The following is a 12,962-nucleotide window of genomic DNA, read 5'->3' on the forward strand; positions in this document are numbered from 1 at the left end:
AAAGGCACGCTTGGTGTGTGTCCCCGCCTCGGGGGTCAATGTCTTGCTTGGAGCGCTGGGCTCGATGAGCAGTGATCCCTGCACTGGGGTATTGCGCCAGTTCGGGGGACTGCTAAACTGGCCTTATGGTGGTGCCCGCCATTTTCGGTGTAGGTTCTCACCGTCCCACGGCACCGCCGTCCTAGTTTTGCTTTGGCCCCAGGGATCGCAGAGAGACCGGGGCCAGCTCTATTTGAGCAGGATTGCTTCCGCCATCAGGGACATTGAGCTGAGATAAGGGTCGCCTTTCACCGGGGCATTTCAGATGGATGCATGGCGACAGCCGGGAATTCTCATAGAGCTGGTCTGACCATTTTGGGTCTAAGCCACGCCCCACCCCAAAGTACTTTGTTAAATGACATCTGGCTAGCTAGGCGGTGGGTTTGGCCTTCCGCAGCTGGTCATATACAGCTGTTGAGTGCATTCAGTGATCTTTTGAAGTGGTACAGCCACAACAAATGCAATGTCAATTACGACAGTATATGGCTCGAGTAACCAGATACAAAACTGAAATGTAATGCATGGGTTCTCCACAGGTGGTAACCTGTCCACACTAGGCAATAATGCAGGCAACATTCTAAACGGTCTGAAACGCTGCTTGAGGTATTTTTCATAAGGTGGTGGGTACAGTGAAAAGCTCAGTCAAGATTTCTGCTGGGAAGCCAACCCTGGTGAAATAAAGATATCAGAACATTGAGGATAGTCTTGCTGGTGTTGCTCCTCAAGAGAAAGGACTCCGAATATCGGGTTGTATAATCCAGGATTACCAAGATGTGTCAGTTTCCAGATCGCAAAGGTTCTAACGGCCCAATGATGTCCATGTGTTCCTGATGAAGAGCACATCTACGAGTGGCTGTGGAGCTTGGGGTACATTGTCTGGAGATGTCTTTTGGCAGATGGCACAGAATTGTTTGACTACTGCGCATGCCCTAGTCCAATAGAACCCACTGCGAATGGTCTTTTGGGTCTTCTCCAGGTCCAGTTGTAAGGTTGGAGGGAGCCATCACCAGTAGCGCCCTTCTGAACTGTTTCAGTACTAACAGTTGATTCCTTCGCCCTCTGAATTAATATGAACTTGGTATAGGGATCCCTTCCTGCCAATAAAGTGAGGTGTCTTCAGAGCTCGGCTCTCTGCTTCTGATACAAAGTTCTTCCAAGCTTACCCTATGTGCAGATCCGTTCTCTGTGCTTCTGCACATTTTACTGAAGCAGGACCTGTGGTTTCCATGGGTAGGACTTCCAATGTGTCTGCCTCAGTCATCTCTCCTCAGCCGGCATCACCTTGTTCAATCTCACCAGAGTTTCAATTTCATACATCTCTGGTATAAGGCTCTTTTCACATAACAGAGTTATTGGTTAGCCAGAAATTATGTAGTAGAAAATGTTCTCCATGCTGAAGACGCCAACCTTCACATCTCATTATTAATCTCCATCAATAAAGTCAGTTCCCAGTTCTATGGAAGGTTTAAAGCCAGTCAAGATATCGGGGCAATTCTCCCATAATTCCCTTTTGGCATCTTGACTTCTAAGCCGGTCTTGACTAGACCATTGCCCTGGGGTGGAATAATCACCTCTTCCGGCACGTTGGAACACCATATCGGTGGCAATCCAGACTGCTCCAATTCTCCTCCGGGAAAGGAAAGCACTAAAGGCCTGTCTCTTCCATCAACATTTTGGTGTGCCCTAGGTTCCAGCTATCTTGTGTACACACCCATCAATATTTGTTTACAGTAGTAGTTATTAATATTGTTTACTCTTTGACTTGTTAAATTCTCCCTACCAATGTTTTCCTCTTTGAACTGTACAGCGCTCCATTACTCCTGAGTAAGGTTTGCGCTATAAAAATATAATATATGGTGGCCACAGGCATTATGAAAAAGATATATAAAGGCCCTGTGTACTGTTGGTGGCATCCCCATCTATTGCTTTACTTCATGTGATGTCCCACAGAACAGACTGTAAATTGCATAGATTTTAACCCAGTTCGCCCCAAATGTCGTGTCTAAAATGCACCATTTCAACTGAAACTCAATTTTAAAACCTCTCTGTCCCCTTGCCCAACTAATTTGTGGGAAGTATTGATGCTCCTCCTACAAAGAAAATACAACAGCAGCAACTGACATGAAATCATTTATAATGATGGCGCCCCCTCAAGATCCACCCCACACTCACCAGCAACTATCGCTGTCGCCACCACTGCCTGTAAGGGGAAGCCTGAACATGAAGTCTGCACATTTTGTGTTGAAATCTGTGGCAAAAACATTATCTGTCCAACTCTTGATGCAGAGGATGTATCTTTAGTCTGCAATGTGGAACTAGGCGTATGCAGAGGGACATAAATCCTAGCAGATACAGCAAATACATTCAACTCTTAGAAGTGACTTGTCGCTGTTCAATGTATTCAACTATATGTCTAATAGACGTTTTTTTACACACTTATTGGTGTACCATGGGGTCATTAAATTGACATTAGTCTGGGGAAAAAAGGCTTCTGAATGAAATGTGTCTGGCTCTGTATGATTATAGATAAATTAGGCAATGCGATTGGCCTTACAAGTTTATGGAATGACATGCTTGGAATTGTTGCAATGTGAAAAAGTTAATTTCGGGCTGTTTATGTTATTTATCCACTAACGATATCACTGCTACCTATTTTATCCCAAGGGACCTGCATGTTGCATTGACTACCCTTCATGAGCTTGTGGTCCACTTTCAGATGGCTGTGTTCACAGTCAATGCCTCATTTCACATTTAATAGGCCTTGCATTGTATTTCTACCATTTTCTGCTGGTAGGTAACTGATGGGTTGCGGATTAGCAGTTTAAGGTATAATTGAGGAAATACATGGTTGATGATCCTTGGTATGTTACCCCTCTTGACACGGCTTTGGCCTGTAATTGTCTGTTATATACCTTGGTGTGGGTGGTGGCAAACGGAATGATTACGCTTGTTTGACTGTTGGACCAAAGGATGAAATTATTTGAGGGAAATTGTGTTGAATGCATAGTATTTTACTGCTGCTTCATCACCCTAACTGTATCACACCTTTCCATGGGACTTTTATGAGAACAGCATATTTACCAATGGGTCATTGATATCTATTTAGGGGTCTATCCGTTTCATGATTTATTATGAACAAATGTTCATATGATACACCTGGTGATTGATACGGGCCATTGTGGGCTATTATTTCCATCTTCTGATTTCTGATTGTTGTTAATGATATTTGGTGACGGGAATGTGTTGTAACGCTCACCTGACTCCCACGGAGACGCTGACCAGGCCTGGGCTGCTGCGGCCTCTTCTAAGGTGATGCGCAGGACTCGGAACACTGACTGGGCCGGACCCCCAAACCTTGCCTGTCTGATGCGTAGGAAGATATTTCTGTAGATGGGGAAAAGGATTTTAATCACCTGCGGAGTGACGAGTCAAACCCCTCCTTTCCCCTTTTACTCTCTCTTCAAACCACCTCTGAACCTTCCCGTTAATTCTCACCTTAAGATTTGAAATGACTAGCTCTCCATCCTGCTTCTGGTGCAGGGGTGCGGTAGAATCCAGTTACTTCACTGGTTATCGGACGGGCATTCAGGTCCAGTTGCTTCACTGGTTTTTTGGATGAATAAGGCGCTTTCGTAAGTATATGACTTATCAAGTTCAAGGGTTGTTCTCCCTTCCTTTTTGGCCTTTATTTTCAATGGACTGCTTTTAGTCTTTTAGCGCAGGTGCAGAGCGAAGATTCCACGTAGAGAAGACAGTTCGCTGTGGATAATTCAGGTGAGCTTATGTTGGGGTGGTTTTTCTAATGTCTGTATGTTCACCCACTAATGCGCGTGTTCTTTTTTCCCCATAGGGGCCGGGGCGCGGTACTGCCAAAAGGCGTGCCGACCCGAGATGAGGAAGGATTCTCCCCCACCAATCGCCAGGTAAGCCTTCTGGCAAATCAGTTTTTTCCCAATGTTTTCTCTGGCTCACCTTTTGTTCTTCTCTTTTCCTTCCTAGGTGCTGGAATGCAGCGGAACGTGCGGATGGTCGTAGGAGTACGGAATTCCTTGTGGACAGATGAGTTGAGCGCAGAGCTGCAACGAGCAACGCGAGGAATCCAAAAATAATGTCTTTTCCTCTAGGATCGTCGGCGTGTTGGCTCCGGATCCCATGCAATATCAGGTAATGTCCTTTATTCACCTTCTCTTCCTCTCTTCTTCCTTTTAGGTGTTCCAGGACTGAAGCAGGCGTGGCTGGAGTCAGGATGCAGGAGCAGACACGGTGAGCGTCCAGCTGCTAGGAGCAGAGCAACACGAAGCGTGAGCTGCTGTCTGGGCGTGGCTTAAATAGCCTCCAAAGAAGTCCCAGGTATGTATCCTTCCCCAATCAGGTATGTATCCTTCCCTGACCACACCCGAGTGGCAAAATAGTCCCACAGGTAAAGTAGTTCCTTTCAGGCCTCAAAGAGGTCTGAATCTGGCAGCATGGTCTGCATCAGGTAAGTCCACCAAAAGCACTCCCTTCATGAGCCTGGCGCCGTAGGCGCCAGGACTGATGTCCCATAGGCACCAGGACTGTGTCCAAAGGGCCCCTATTTGGGGTTGCTGGACCTTCCCGTGGGTACCTGATGTGTGCTTCCGGGGCTGCCGGTCTTGGACTGGCTCTCCGGGAGTATGCATCATGACATGTGTGGTGTTGCTGTTTGATGCATGAATGGCAGAGATGGGCTAATAAGTTGATGTTGTGAGGGGAAAAGGAATTTCGATATTGTAGTGTACTAGATGTCTAGCTAAGTGATACTTCAGTAGGGATGCAGTAGCAGCAGTTGTGAGGATAGCTCTCTTTGACGGTAGTTTTTCATAAGTCTTTCTACATCCATTCTAATATGAACTCAGGGATGAGAATGTGGGACAATTTCTTCGAAAATGCAACGTGCTTCGCTAGTCCTACATACACTTTGCATCATTCTTTCAGGATCGCCGATTATTGGGGATTTGCATTTGTTTTCCTACCTAGTACCTGCCAAACACCGTTTAACTTTGACGAGTACATAGCATGTACTGCTTGACTACATGTTTAGGTATCCTTGAATTTCTCAATATATTTGTCTCATTGATTTTTGTTTTTATTTCAGTTCTGCTTGTTTCTTAGTGCTCATGAAGATGCAGGGTATTTTTTGGATCCTGGTGGGACAATGATTAGATGGTGTATTTGCTGCTGTAACTTTTGTTTTTAAAGGGTTTTTGATTCTGCAGATGTTTAACTCTGTTGCTGGGTAGAAATGTCCATATTCAAGGTTCAAAATTAATTGGATGTGTTCCACAGGGGTCTAAGGGTCAGTTTGGATGGACTACATGTCACGAGCTTGGCTGGTTGTTATTCCTTGTATAAGAATCTGTGGGGGAGTCGTGGTGGCCGTGGTAATATACAGGTGTCTAGGTTAACAATCTTTATCAGAGGTGAAGAACAGCAGTGATAGTAGTGCCCTCTGTTTCAAATTAATAATTTTGTTTAGAGTTTTAGCTTACTATTGGTTTTGCCAGTAAGGTTTTAGATTAGCACATTCATATTATTTTTTTTTACTTAACGTATTCGAGTTCTGTTTTAATTGGGAGGGGTGGCCTAGGTGGTGTTGGATTCCAGCATTTTCTTAAGAGGATGTTTTATTTTTAGTCTGATATTGGAACTAGTACTTGTTCAATTGTGTATGGGTATAGATTACGGAATGACTGGGGGTTTTGTGAGATGGGTTGAGTGTTACGACTTGGAATGTTAATGGAATTAACAACCGGATTAAAAGAAAAAGGATCCATCATTAGCTGGATGACATGAAAAGCAATATATGCTTCTTACAAGAGACACACATACTGAAAGATGAGATTAAAAGTATGCAGAAGGAGTGGGTTGGGAATGCGTATGGATCAAGTTTTTCTTCACAATCCCAGGGTGTTGCAATTCTTATCCGCAAGAAAGCGCCTGTGAAGGTTCTAAAGGAAGGTCCAGATAAGGATGGAAGGATTATTGCTTTATTGGTGGAAATCCAAGGGGTAAGGGTGATCCTGTGCAATATTTATGCACCATCCATTGATGATGATTTTTTTTTTTTTAGAAAGTGTCTCAAACAATTCAAGATTTCAGCTCACCGAACATCATTTTGGGAGGTGATGTTATGTTAATATGGTAATGGATCCCCCCCTTATTGGACCGAAGCAGTTTTAGGATGGTGAGGAAGACGGATGATAATCATTTATCACAATCTCTGATGGAGGAACACAACTTGAAGGAATGCTGGAGGCTAGAACATCCAGACTAGAAAGAATATAGCTCGTATCTGGTTCACATGTAACATATTCTTGACTGGATATGCTACTCACTGGTGGAAGAATGACCGAGAATTATAGAACTAGTGAAATTGGAAATATTTTGATAACAGATCATGCGCCTGTGTCCATGGATCTGAAGTTAGATTTTGAATTATGCAAATCATTTACCTGGTGAATGAACCCTTCAGTCTTATATGATGAAATACTTGAAGATTGTCTCGGAGGCTAACCACTTTTTGGAAGAAAACCACTCAGATGTGCTAAGTACAACAGTAATCTGGGAAGCTTTTAAGTGCACAATGAGGGGTGTAATTCTTGGCCTGTCCACCGGGAAGAGGAAGAAGACTGAAAAGGCGAGACTTGACATGGATCTGAAATACAAAGGTGTCTCAAAAAATCTGATGAAGGATCAAAGGAATTTAGATAAGAAAAAAGGTACGGAGACTGAAAAAAGAAATTAATATGATTCTTACAGAGAGGGCAGAGAGATTTATATCGAGCAAGGTGCTAATATTTTGAGAAGGGCAAAAAATGTGATCGATGGTTATCATACAGGCTTAGACCGGTTAATTAGGAAGTAGCAACTACATTGATTACAGGCCCACATGGCTTGAACACATTTAATCTGAGAGAGATTAATGATGTTTTTAAACATTATTACATTAACTCATATCGGAAAGAACCTGGCGTAACAGGTGTAGGGAAAACATTCTTTCAGAACCTCGAAATCCCCAAAATTTCAAATGCTGACAAAATATCTCTTGAAAGAGATTTATCAATTGATGAACTGAGGTGTGCGATTAACAAGCTGAACACAGGAAAGTCACTGGGCCCACTAAGTCCAAGGGCGGTCTTGACAACGACAAATTTGGCCGGAAAGAATGTCCTGGTTACCAAATTTTTACGAGATACTTGAAAAAGCTTGTCCTACTGGGTGTTGACACTTTGAAATCAGTGTATGCCCTTTATTTGTTTGAATCCCAGAATTAAAGACAAAGGGAAGACACTGTTTTGGCTGGAATGGATCATTAGTGTTACGCTCACCTGGTCTCGGTGGAGGCGTTGGGACACGGTCACAGCCCTCCCTGGACTTGAATCACCTCCCTTCAGGCCTCTCCCTCAGTAGAAAAGCTGTGAGTGGTGGTACACGGTGAGATTGCTCCTGTGAATTATGGAAGATAAGCTCTCCGTCCTGCTACTTCTGGCAGGGGCGTTCGAATGGGATCTAGTTCCTTCACTGATCCCTGATAAGGATTAGTCCAGTCCAGCTGCGACTATGCTTCTCCTTAAGTTTGGTAAGTCTTTCTTGAGCTCTTGTGATGCTGTTCGTGCTGTTTAATGTTGTTATATGTTGCTCCTAATGATGCCCGCAATAATGCCTCTCTTGTTTTCTTCCCTTAGATGGAAACGCGGCCTAGGTGCAGCTGTGAGACGCCAGACGCGGTCGGAGGGAAGATGGAGGCTACCGCAATGTTCGACAGCAGGTAAGCGAAGGTTTAAGCTAAAGCGCGAGGTATGGCGAAGCGCAACCTTAAACTGACTGTTTTTTCAATGTCTAACCTTGTCTTCTGTTTCTCCTTGCAGGCGCTGCGGTCGACAATGGAGCGTGTTGTGCTTCGGTGCCAAGATGAAGATTTCGGCGTTCCAGAATGTGTAAAGATGAATACTTGGCTCGCCAAAGAGATGTACCTGTAAGAACAGCTTCCCCCAGCTGGTAAGTATGCTGGCAGGAAGCAGGATTTCCAGGAAGCAGGATCTTCAAAGGTAAGTCTGACATCAGGCGACGGTGAGCGTTACGCTGCTTGCAAGTGCAGAATAACGCAAAGCACTGGCCTTAAGGATGAGCAGTTTATATAGCTGAGCTTCTGAAGCCACGCCCATCAGGTTCAGCCTGCCTGCCACACCCGAAGGCAATCCATTAGCAGCCACACTCACGAATACACTTGGGTCTGCTTAATGAATAGAATGTTCAGGTTAATGCATTCTGCTAATGGATGGAATGTTCAAGGTTAATGCATCTGGAGTGCTATGTCCATATTAAAGGCTTTTGGTGTCAAATGGATGTTCTTGCTTACCTTTGTTCATAAGACGGGCACCTGTACACCCTGGTCTTCTGTGCATGCTACCCCTGCATGCCTGTGCCCCCGACTTCATGACCATGACAGCATTCCCCCTCAAGGCCTCTCTCAAGGGTGGTTCTCCTCCCGGTCTTGGTTTGATTATTGCGATGGAACTGTCTGATTAAATGTGGAGCATGGACGTGTTCACTGGGTTCCCAAGTTCGGTCTTGAGGTCTGTAACCTTTCCAGTCAATTAAGTAATACAATTTTGATTGAACCACCTTGGAATCCAGGATGGATTTGACTTCATATTCTGGTTCTCCATCTATTACTTTGGGTTCTGGCGGAGAACTAAGCCGTGTATTGGGTTTCATTGGTTTAAGGAGGGAGACATGAAATACAGGGTGAATTTTCATATGAGATGGTGAATCCAATTTCATGGCGACAGGATTGATTATGGACTTTATAGTATAGGGGCCCAGGTATCTTGGGCGGAAAGCTCTTGGCCCTTTCAGGGGAATATATTTGGATGCTAACCACACCTTTTTGCCAATCTGGTAGGCGGGAGCTTCCTTCTGATGTCGATCAGCAAACAGTTTTTGTCTTTCTTTAGCCTTGATCAGATGTTCTGTCGCCTCCTTTAAAATTATTTTTTTTATGGCTGGCATTTCCAGGGTATCGGGTGGATCAAATACTGATGTCCTTGGATGTCTTCCGTGTACAGTGTATAATGGAGTTTGCCCTGTGCTTGTGTGAACTGAGTTGTTGTATGCATACTCAGCTATTCAGAGTATATTTTTCCAAGAGTCCTCGGATTGTTGCAAGATACACTTGAGAAATTGCTCTAAAGTTTAGTTGGTTGGTTCATTCAGTTTGCCCATTAGTTTGAGGGTGATGGCTTGTGGACAACCGGAGATCGATCTTGGCAATCATACAACACTTTCTCCAAAAGTCAGAAAGAAACAAAATGAGTTCCGCGATCAGACACTAATATTGATTGAAATCCATGCAATCTAACAATTTGCTCTAGGAACACAGAAGCGAGAGTTGACGCAGTTGGGAGTCCCTTCAGAGGGATGAAATGGGCCATTTTGGAGAATAAATCCACGACTAATATGGTCGTGTATCCCTTGCAGGGTGGAAGATCTGTGATGAAGTCCATCGACGGGGTATGCCAAGGTGCTGGCGGTACTGTTAGGGGATGTAGTAAGCCAGCGGGGTTCTGTTTCTGAGACTTGTGCACAGACTCCGCAGGTTTCAATAAATTGAGCGATGTCCTTTCGCCAGGTTGCCCACCAGTAGTTTTGTTTTACCTTAGCCTGAGTTTTGGTTATTCCTGAGTGTCCTTCCACTAATGAATCGTGGTAATGTGTGATGATTTGCTTTTGCAGTTCTTGGTCTTGGGACATATAATCGTCCTTGGAAATACGGTAGATTGTCTTTGATGGTGTACTGGTCACCTTTTAACAGCCATTCCTGTTGTGTTGATTGCAAACTGGTTCTTTGGTCATCCACACGTATGGTGGCAGCTATTCTGGTTTGAATCCTTTCCTCAGGAATTATGGCCATGGGGTCGGATGTTGTAAAAGCCTCTTTCTCTTCACTCATGCGTGATAGAGCACCGGCTTTCCCATTGCGTACTCCAGGTCTATAAGTGATAATTAAATCGTATTCCACGAAGAAGAGACCCCAACGCAGTTGGCGCGAGGATTGTGCTTTGGTGGTTTTCAAGTATTGCAAGTTACGATGGTCTGTGATGACAGTGACTGTATGTCTTGCCCCTAGAAGATACTGGCTCCAGGCCTTGAATTCTCCCTTAATCGCCAGTAATTCCTTATATGTGATTGCGTAGTTCAACTTGGGAGCTGAAAATATGCAGGACCAGAATGTGACTGGGTGTAGTTGTCCTGTCTCGAGGTCTCGTGACAATACTGCTCCCATGGTGATTTTTGAAGCATCTGTCTCAACTATGTAAGGTAGTTCTGGTCGATGTCGAAGGACTGTTGCTTTAGTGAATGCTAGTTTCAACTTCTGGAAGGTTTCTTCAGCTTCTGTCGGCCAATGGAACTTTTGATTTGTCTTTAACAAGGAGGTAATTGGATGCACAATTTGTGAAAACCCAGGTATAAACCGACGGTAAAAGTTGGTGAACCCGGGCAGGCTTTGCACTCCTTTTCGTGGATGGTGGCAAGATCCATTGTAGGATTGCATCCACCATTCATGTATCCATATGTACGCCTTGTGGTGTGAGCATGAAACCGAGAAACTCAACCTCGGTTACATGGAAAAAAAAATGTCCAACTTGGCATACAATTGGTGTTGTCGAAGCTTCTGCAAGACTGCCCAGACATGGCCTACATGTTCTTCCATGGAGTTTGATTAGATAAGAATGTCGTCAATGTAAACAAGAGCGCAAACATCCAGTAGTTCACGAAGTACATCATTCATAAATAATTGGAACGCCGCGGGGGCATTGCATAGCCCGAAGGGCATGACCTGGTATTCAAAGAGGCCGTACTTTGCGCGGAAGGCCGTTTTCCACTCGTCTCCCTCTTTTACTCTTACAAGATGGTATGCTCCTCTTAAATCCAGTTTAGTGTAGATTTGGGCATGTTTCACTTGGTCCAGGAACTCTGGTATAAGCGGTAAAGGATATCAATTTTTTTACTGTGATCTGATTGATGGCTCTATAGTCGATGCAAGTTCTTAAGTCCCCCTCCTTTTTAGGCGCGAAGAATAAGGAACAAGTTACTTACCTGTAACTGTTCTCCAGCATGGGTCTGGCATGGATTCACATGCTCATGATATTCCCTGTCGTCAGGCCGGGAATCCTCGGTAAAGAAAAAATCAGTATCAGTTTCGTTTCTGATCTGTCTTTCTTAGTAGTAACCAATCTCTGGGTCATACTGCCCGCAGCCAATGACTGCCCTCTACCTAAGCCCCTCCCCTGGCAGCCATCCTCAGATTTGGTAGCACGTAAAGTGGCAGTATGACCAAGTGAAGAGCGGCAGAGGGGAAGGAGGGAGGGTTCGCATGTGAATCCATGCCAGACCCATGCTGGAGAACAACAGTTACAGGTAAGTAACTTGTTCCTTCTCCAGTATGGGGTCTGGCATGGATTCACATGCTCATGAATATAAGAATACATAGCAGTATACACATGCACAACCACGGGAGGAGGCAACAACTCAACATTAAGCATCTCTTACCTCCTCACCAGGCTCACCTTAAGCAAACAGGTTGCGCAGCACTGCTTGGGCGACCCTGGGCTCCTCCCTGGAGTCCCGATCGACGCAGTAGAATCTCGTGAAGGTGTGCGTTGACCTCCACGTAGCAGCCCTGCAGATGTCCAGCAGGGGCACACCAGACAGGAACGCCGTGGTAGCAGCGATCGCTCTGGTCGAATGGGCTCTCGGACAGCCGGGCAGCGGTCTGTTTGCCAACCGGTGACAGTGCATGATGCAGCCGGAAATGGAAATGGAATGGAGATGGAAATGGAAGCCTTCGAGAGCCTTCCCTTGATTCACAGGTCCAAAGCTCACAAACAGCTATGACGTCTTCCGAAAAATCTTCCTGCGGTCCACGTAGAACTTCAGCGCTCTAGCCACATACAGCGAGCGAAAAGTCCTCTCGGCCGGAGACGAAGGAAAGAAAACTGGCAACACTAAGGGCTTGTTGAGGTGGAGGTCCGACAGGACCTTTGGTAATAAAGGAGGTGTGCATCCTCAGCACCACCCTCGTGTCTTGAAAAGTCAAGTATGGAGGCTTGCAAGATAGGGCCTGGATCTCTCCCAATCGTCGTGTGGAGGTGATGGCCACAAGAAATGCTGTCTTCCACGACAGGAACTTCAACGGCGCCGAGTGCATAGGCTCGAATGGGGCCCCCATGAGCCTGGTCAGCACCACGTTGAGCTCCCACGCCGGGGCAGGGGCCTTCACCGGCGGGAACGATCGGTATAGTCCCTTCATAAATTCCTTCACCAGGCGATGAGACCACAAGGACGCCCGTCCTGTAGTTCTGGTGTATCGGGAAATGGCAGCCAGATGTATTTTGATGGAGGCGTGAGCCAGTCCAGCTTTGGCCAGCGACAGTAGGTACGGCAATCCTTGAGGGGCCATAATCCGCAGAGGGTTAATCTTCTGTGCACGGCACCAGACAGAGAACCTCTTCCACTTATGTCCATAACATTTGAGAGTTGAGGTCGCCCTGGCTTTTGCAAGAACCTCTCTGCAGTCAGCCGGGATATTGTATCCTCCAAACTCTAGTGCTGCAGGAGCCAAGCCTGCAAGTTCAGCGACACCGGGTCGTGATGGAGAATGGCGCCTCCTTCTCTGGAGAGAAGATCCGCGTCTGTCGTCAGCTTGATAGGTGGGGACCCTGACAAGTCCAGAAGGTCCGGGAACCAGATCTGTCTCGGCCACGCCAGTGCGACAAGGATCATCCTGCACCTGGACCTCTTGTGCTGGTGGATGAGACGGAGCAGCAACGGCAACAGAGGGAACGCGTACAGGAACAGGCCGTCCCAAGGGAACGAGAAAGCATCGCCCATGCTCCTCG

Source organism: Ambystoma mexicanum, chromosome 1q (assembly GCF_040938575.1).
Source record: "Ambystoma mexicanum isolate Mex_15411 chromosome 1q, UKY_AmexF1_1, whole genome shotgun sequence".
Lineage (NCBI taxonomy): Eukaryota > Metazoa > Chordata > Amphibia > Caudata > Ambystomatidae > Ambystoma > Ambystoma mexicanum.